Source organism: Pecten maximus, chromosome 11 (assembly GCF_902652985.1).
Source record: "Pecten maximus chromosome 11, xPecMax1.1, whole genome shotgun sequence".
In the NCBI taxonomy this organism is placed as follows: domain Eukaryota; kingdom Metazoa; phylum Mollusca; class Bivalvia; order Pectinida; family Pectinidae; genus Pecten; species Pecten maximus.
In genome coordinates, this window is record NC_047025.1 from 34,801,876 (window position 1) to 34,811,439 (window position 9,564).

A 9,564-nucleotide genomic window follows, 5' to 3' on the forward strand; every position below is an offset into this window, starting at 1 on the left:
GGTTATAACTAGAGAACTCTATTATCAAGGACACCACAAACGTCCACTTGTCGATCGGGTTATAACTAGATAACTCTATTATCAAGGACACCACAGACGTCCACTTGTCGATCGGGTTATAACTAGAGAATTCTATTATCAAGGACACCACAGACGTCCACTTGTCGATCGGGTTATAACTAGAGAATTCTATTATCAAGGACACCACAGACGTCCACTTGTCGATCGGGTTATAACTAGAGAACTCTATTATCAAGGACACCACAGACGTCCACATGTCGATCGGGTTATAAACTAGAGAACTCTACAATCAAGGACACCACAAACGTCCACTTGTCGATCGGGTTATAACTAGAGAACTCTATTATCAAGGACACCACAAACGTCCACTTGTCGATCGGGTTATAACTAGAGAACTCTATTATCAAGGATACCACAGACGTCCACTTGTCGATCGGGTTATAACTAGAGAATTCTATTATCAAGGACACCACAGACGTCCACTTGTCGATCCGGTTATAACTAGAGAACTCTATTATCAAGGACACCACAGACGTCCACTTGTCGATCGGGTTATAACTAGAGAACTCTATTATCAAGGACACCACAGACGTCCACATGTCGATCGGGTTATAAACTAGAAAACTCTACAATCAAGGACACTACAGACGTCCACATGTCGATCGGGTTATAAACTAGAGAACTCTATAATCAAGGACACTAGAGACGTCCACATGTCGATCGGGTTATAAACTAGAGAACTCTATAATCAAGGACACTACAGACGTCCACATGTCGATCAGGTTATAAACTAGAGAACTCTATAATCAAGGACACTAGAGACGTCTACATGTCGATCGGGTTATAAACTAGAGAACTCTAAATCAAGGACACTGGAGACGTCCACATGTCGATCGGGTTATAAAATAGAGAAAAGTCTACAATCAAGGACACTACAGACGTCCACATGTCGATTGGGTTATAAACTAGAGAACTCTATAATCAAGGACACTACAGACGTCCACATGTCGATCGGGTAATAAACTAGAGAACTCTATAATCAAGGACACACAGACGTCAACATGTCGATCGGGTTATAAACTAGAGAGCTCTTTAATCAAGGACACTACAGACGTCCACATGTCGATCGGGTTATACACTAGAGAACTCTATAATCAAGGACACTACAGACGTCCACATGTCGATCGGGTTATAAACTAGAGAACTCTATAATCAAGGACACTACAGACCTCTACATGTCGATCGGGTTATAAACTAGAGAACTCTATAATCAAGGACACTACAGACCTCTACATGTCGATCGGGTTATAAACAAGAGAAAAGTCTACAATCAAGGACGCTACAGACGTCCACATGTCGATCGGGTTATAAACTAGAGAACTCTACAATCAAGGACACTACAGACGTCCCCATGTCGATCAGGTTATAAACTAGAGAACTCTATAATCAAGGACACTACAGACGTCCACATGTCGATCGGGTTATAAACTAGAGAACTCTACAATCAAGGACACTAGAGACGTCCACATGTTGATCGGGTTATAAACTAGAGAACTCTACAATCAAGGACACTACAGACGTCCACATGTCGATCGGGTTATAAACTAGAGAACTCTATAATCAAGGACACTACAGACGTCCACATGTCGATCGGGTTATAAACTAGAGAACTCTATAATCAAGGACACACAGACGTCAACATGTCGATCGGGTAATAAACTAGAGAGCTCTATAATCAAGGACACTACAGACGTCCACATGTCGATCGGGTTATCAACTAGAGAACTCTATAATCAAGGACACTAGAGACGTCCACATGTCGAGATTCGGTTATAAACTAGAGAACTCTATAATCAAGGACACTACAGACCTCTACATGTCGATCGGGTTATAAACTAGAGAACTCTACAATCAAGGACGCTACAGACGTCCACATGTCGATCGGGTTATAAACTAGAGAACTCTACAATCAAGGACACTACAGACGTCCCCATGTCGATCAGGTTATAAACTAGAGAACTCTATAATCAAGGACACTACAGACGTCCACATGTCGATCGGGTTATAAACTAGAGAACTCTACAATCAAGGACACTGGAGACGTCCACATGTCGATCGGGTTATAAAATAGAGAAAAGTCTACAATCAAGGACACTACAGACGTCCACATGTCGATCGGGTTATAAACTAGAGAACTCTATAATCAAGGGCACTACAGACGTCCACATGTCGATCGGGTTATACACTAGAGAACTCTATTATCAAGGACACCACAGACGTCCACATGTCGATCGGGTTATACACTAGAGAACTCTATAATCAAGGACACTACAGACCTCTACATGTCGATCGGGTTATAAACTAGAGAACTCTATAATCAAGGACACTACAGACCTCTACATGTCGATCGGGTTATAAACTAGAGAAAAGTCTACAATCAAGGACGCTACAGACGTCCACATGTCGATCGGGTTATAAACTAGAGAACTCTACAATCAAGGACACTACAGACGTCCCCATGTCGATCAGGTTATAAACTAGAGAACTCTATAATCAAGGACACTACAGACGTCCACATGTCGATCGGGTTATAAACTAGAGAACTCTATAATCAAGGACACTACAGACCTCTACATGTCGATCGGGTTATAAACTAGAGAACTCTATAATCAAGGACACTACAGACGTCCACATGTCGATCGGGTCATAAACTAGAGAACTCTACAATCAAGAACACTAGAGACGTCCACATGTTGATCGGGTTATAAACTAGAGAACTCTACAATCAAGGACACTACAGACGTCCCCATGTCGATCAGGTTATAAACTAGAGAACTATATAATCAAGGACACTACAGACGTCCACATGTCGATCGGGTTATAAACTAGAGAACTCTACAATCAAGGACACTAGAGACGTCCACATGTCGATCGGGTTATCAACTAGAGAACTCTATAATCAAGGACACTACAGACGTCCACATGTCGATCCGGTTATAAACTAGAGAACTCTACAATCAAGGACACTACAGACGTCCACATGTCGATCAGGTTATAAACTAAAGACCTCTATAATCAAGGACACTACAGACGTCCACATGTCGATCGGGTTATAAACTAGAGAACTCTACAATCAAGGACACTACAGACGTCCACATGTCGATCAGGCTATAAACTAGAGACCTCTATAATCAAGGACACTAGAGACGTCCACATGTCGATCGGGTTATAAACTAGAGAACTCTACAATCAAGGACGCTACAGACGTCCACATGTCGATCAGGTTATTAACTAGAGACCTCTATAATCAAGGACACTACAGACGTCCACATGTCGATCGGGTTATAAACTAGAGAACTCTATAATCAAGGACACTACAGACGTCCACATGTCGATCGGGTTATCAACTAGAGAACTCTACAATCAAGGACACTACAGACGTCCACATGTCGATCGGGTTATCAACTAGAGAACTCTATAATCAAGGACACTAGAACACACATCTAACAAGTCTGACTTCACTAGGTATACCAGCACACATCTAACACGTCTGACTTCACTAGGTATACCAGCACACATCTAACATGTCTGACTTCACTAGGTATACCAGCACACATCTAATATGTCTGACTTCACTAGGTAAATCAGCACACATCTAACAGGTCTGACTTCACTAGGTATACCAGCACACATCTAACACGTCTGACTTCACTAGGTATACCAGCACACATCTAATATGTCTGACTTCACTAAGTACACCAGCACACATCTAACACGTCTGACTTCACTAGGTATACCAGCACACATCTAACACGTCTGACTTCACTAGGTATATCAGAACATATCTAACACGTCTGACTTCACTAGGTATACCAGCACTCATCTAACATATCTGACTTCACTAGGTATATCAGAACATATCTAACACGTCTGACTTCAATAGGTATATCAGCACACATCTAACACGTCTGGCTTCACTAGGTATACAAGCACACATCTAACACGTCTGACTTCACTAGGTATATCAGAACATATCTAACACGTCTGACTTCACTAGGTATACCAGCACTCATCTAACATATCTGACTTCACTAGGTATATCAGAACATATCTAACACGTCTGACTTCAATGGGTATATCAGCACACATCTAACACGTCTGGCTTCACTAGGTATACAAGCACACATCTAACACGTCTGACTTCATTAGGTATATCAGCACACATCTAACATGTCTGACTTCACTAGGTATATCAGCACACATCTAACATGTCTGACTTCACTAAGTACACCAGCACACATCTAACATGTCTGACTTCACTAGGTATACCAGCACACATCTAACACGTCTGACTTCACTATGTATACCAGCACACATCTAACATGTCTGACTTCACTAGGTATACCAGCACACATCTAACACGTCTGACTTCACTATGTATACCAGCACACATCTAATATGTCTGACTTCACTAGGTATACCAGCACACATCTAACACGTCTGACTTCACTATGTATACCAGCACACATCTAACATGTCTGACTTCACTATGTATACCAGCACACATCTAATATGTCTGACTTCACTAGGTATACCAGCACACATCTAACACGTCTGACTTCACTATGTATACCAGCACACATCTAACATGTCTGACTTCACTAGGTATACCAGCACACATCTAACACGTCTGACTTCACTATGTATACCAGCACACATCTAATATGTCTGACTTCAATAGGTATATCAGGACATATCTAACACGTCTGACTTCAATAGGTATATCAGCACACATCTAATATGTCTGACTTCACTAGGTATACCAGCACACATCTAATATGTCTGACTTCACTAAGTACACCAGCACACATCTAACACGTCTGACTTCACTAGGTATACCAGCACACATCTAACACGTCTGACTTCACTAGGTATATCAGAACATATCTAACACGTCTGACTTCACTAGGTATACCAGCACTCATCTAACATATCTGACTTCACTAGGTATATCAGAACATATCTAACACGTCTGGCTTCACTAGGTATACAAGCACACATCTAACACGTCTGACTTCATTAGGTATATCAGCACACATCTAACATGTCTGACTTCACTAGGTATATCAGCACACATCTAACATGTCTGACTTCACTAAGTACACCAGCACACATCTAACATGTCTGACTTCACTAGGTATACCAGCACACATCTAACACGTCTGACTTCACTATGTATACCAGCACACATCTAACATGTCTGACCTCACTAGGTATACCAGCACACATCTAACACGTCTGACTTCACTATGTATACCAGCACACATCTAATATGTCTGACTTCACTAGGTATACCAGCACACATCTAACACGTCTGACTTCACTATGTATACCAGCACACATCTAACATGTCTGACTTGACTATGTATACCAGCACACATCTAATATGTCTGACTTCACTAGGTATACCAGCACACATCTAACACGTCTGACTTCACTATGTATACCAGCACACATCTAACATGTCTGACTTCACTAGGTATACCAGCACACATCTAACACGTCTGACTTCACTATGTATACCAGCACACATCTAATATGTCTGACTTCAATAGGTATATCAGGACATATCTAACACGTCTGACTTCAATAGGTATATCAGCACACATCTAACACGTCTGACTTCACTAGGTATATCAGCACACATCTAACATGTCTGACTTCAATAGGTATACCAGCACACATCTAACACGTCTGACTTCACTAGGTATATCAGCACACATCTAACATGTCTGACTTCAATAGGTATACCAGCACACATCTAACATGTCTGACTTCACTAGGTATATCAGAACGCATCTAACATGTCTGACTTCAATAGGTATATCAGCACACATCTAACATGTCTGACTTCACTTGGTATATCAGCACACATCTAGCATGTTTGACTTCACTAGGTATATCAGAACATATCTAACACGTCTGACTTCAATAGGTATACCAGCACACATCAAACATGTCTGACTTTACTATGTATACCAGCACACATCTAACACGTCTGACTTCACTAGGTATATCAGAACGCATCTAACATGTCTGACTTCAATAGGTATATCAGCACACATCTAACATGTCTGACTTCACTTGGTATATCAGCACACATCTAACATGTCTGACTTCACTAGGTATATCAGAACATATCTAACACGTCTGACTTCAATAGGTATACCAGCACACATCAAACATGTCTGACTTTACTATGTATACCAGCACACATCTAACACGTCGGACTTCACTAGGTATACCAGCACACATCTAACATGTCTGACTTCATTAGGTATATCAGCACACATCTAACACGTCTGACTTCACTAGGTATACCAGCACACATCTAACACGTCTGACTTCATATCGTAGAAGGAAATAGAATATCACCAATTGATATTACGATATGGAACACAAGACTTCATCAACCTGCATCTCCTGAGACCTTCCCTTGTTTTAGAATGTCAGTTGTCGATATCTGTCCCGGAAATCGTGATAATGGGGGAAAACCCTCAAATATCGAACACAAAGGGGATTAATGAATGCTGCTATCTAGAAATTAAAAATTAACAAGTTGGAAATTGAAATCATCACGCTTATCGTACATCTTAGGTGTGAGCTGTTCTAGTTGGTTGCGTTAAAGATAAAGATCGAGGTAAGGACTGATAATGAAGAGTGTACAGTGTACTACTATACACTATATCAGATCGGCATAAATAATAAAGTGTGTTTCATAAAAAGATAACATATCATCGATTTACATATAGATGAAATAGGTGTTTTTTTTAATGTCTCTGAAGCTGTTCTGATAACGCTTTGTTTATTTCCATAGATATGTCAAGAATCTATCAAAATATTTTGTCACCAGTTATTCGCACAGTCGCTCATGCATGACTCTCTTATCGACCACGCATCAACATATACGCCAGGTAAGTAGGATAATTGTTACCACGGAACAGCGAACACGTCATCCAATGGTATTAAACGCCTTGTATATAATTTATCAGGTGCAAAGATTTTATTATCGCGAGAGCAGACTATTTGAAGGATCAAAGGATATACCAATGAAGACAAAACGAGCATACCTGGTATAGCAACAGCAACACATATGCCACTTACCAGATCCCGCTAGAAATAGTAACAGTGGCACTGGCCTTGATCTAAAATCCCTTCAACTCTAACTTGTCGGAGATAATGCACCTGGGTCCTTGTTACGACACCAATTAAAGGTTGTATCTTTTGTTAATTTTCAAGAAATACCTAACGAGAGTAAGATGTCCTATCCAACAAGCACTCGTTGTGTAATCTCTATAATCACTACTCTATATGTTACCAAGGTAATGTTGCTACATTATTATTCACTCAATATGTTACCAAGGTTATGTTGCTACATTATTGTTCACTCAATATGTTACCAAGATAATGTTGCTACATTATTGTTCACTCAATATGTTACCAAGGTAATGTTACTACATTATTATTCACTCAATATGTCACCAAGATAATGTTGCTACATTATTATTCACTCAATATGTTACCAGGGTAATGTTGCTACATTATTATTCACTCAATATGTTACCAAGATAATGTTGCTACATTATTGTTCACTCAATATGTTACCAAGGTAATGTTGCTACATTATTGTTCACTCAATATGTTACCAAGGTAATGCTGCTACATTATTATTCACTCAATATGTTACCTAGGTAATGTTGCTACATCAGTATTCACCACTCAATATGTTACCTAGGTAATGTTGCTACATCAGTATTCACCACTCAATATGTTACCAAGATAATGTTACTACATCAGTATTCACCACTCAATATGTTACCTAGGTAATGCTGCTACATTATTATTCACTACTCCATATGTTACCAAGGTTATGTTGTTACATCATTATTAACCATTCTATATGTTACCAAGATAATGTAACTATATCATTATTTACCACTCTATATGCTACCAAGGTAATGTTGTTACAACATTATTCACTAGTCTATGTGTCACCAAGGTAATGTTACTACATCATTATTCACTATTCTATTTAAATATTTTGCCAAGGTGATGTTGTTGCATCATTATTCACTATTCTACAGGTATGTGTTACCAAAGTAATGTAGTAACATAATTATTCACCATTATATGTGTTACCAAGGTAATGTTGTTACATCATTATTCATACTCTATGTGTTACCAAGGTTACGTTTTTACAGTATTATTTACCACTCTGTGTTACCAATGTTATGTTACTACATCATAATTCACTACTCTATATGTTACATCATTATTCACTACTCTGTGTTACATCATTATTCACTACTCTGTGTTACATCATTATTCACTACTCTGTATTACGTCATTATTAACTACTCTGTGTAACATCATTATTCACTACTCTGTATTACGTCATCATCCACTACTCTGTATTACGTAATCATTTACTACCCTGTATTACGTCATCATTCACTAGTCTGTATAACATCATCATCCACTACTCTGTGTAACATCATTATTCACTACTCTGTATTACGTCATCATTCCCTACTCTGTATTACGTAATCATTTACTACTCTGTATTACGTCATCATTCACTACTCTGTATTACGTCATCATTCACTACTCTGTGTTACATCATCATCCACTACTCTTTGTTACATCATCATCCACTACTCTGTATTACGTCATCATTCACTACTCTGTGTTACATCATCATTCACTACTCTGTGTTACATCATCATTCACTACTCTGTATTACGTAATCATTTACTACTCTGTATTACGTAATCATTTACTACCCTGTATTACGTCATCATTCACTACTCTGTATAACATCATCATCCACTACTCTGTGTAACATCATTATTCACTACTCTGTATTACGTCATCATTCCCTACTCTGTATTACGTAATCATTTACTACTCTGTATTACGTCATCATTCACTAGTCTGTATTACGTCATCATTCACTACTCTGTGTTACATCATCATCCACTACTCTGTGTTACATCTTTATTCACTACTCTGTATTACGTCATCATTCACTACTCTTTGTTACATCATCATCCACTACTGTGTTACATCATCATTCACTACTCATTCTGTGTTGCATTTGCCTATATGTCGTTTGTAAACCAAATTGTATTCATTAGAGTGTATACTACAATTTACATCGACGTAATACAGAAAAGTGAATGATGATGTAACACAGAGTAGTGAATGATGATGTAACACAGAGTAGTGAATAATGATGTAACTCTGTGGTACATCATCATTCACTACACTGTGTTACATCATCATCCACTACTCTGATGCTTACCCTTTTTTATACCCTAAAAACATGTTCATTTGTAATTGGAAATGATGCTTTCAATTCTCCGAAAGGAGCCAATTACATAATTTATTAGCATATCTTAGTTCTAGAAAAATGTCTCCTTGACCTCCCTCCAAAGCTAGCTAATTCCTGTTGTAAATTTCGAGCTTGTAACATTAAATTAT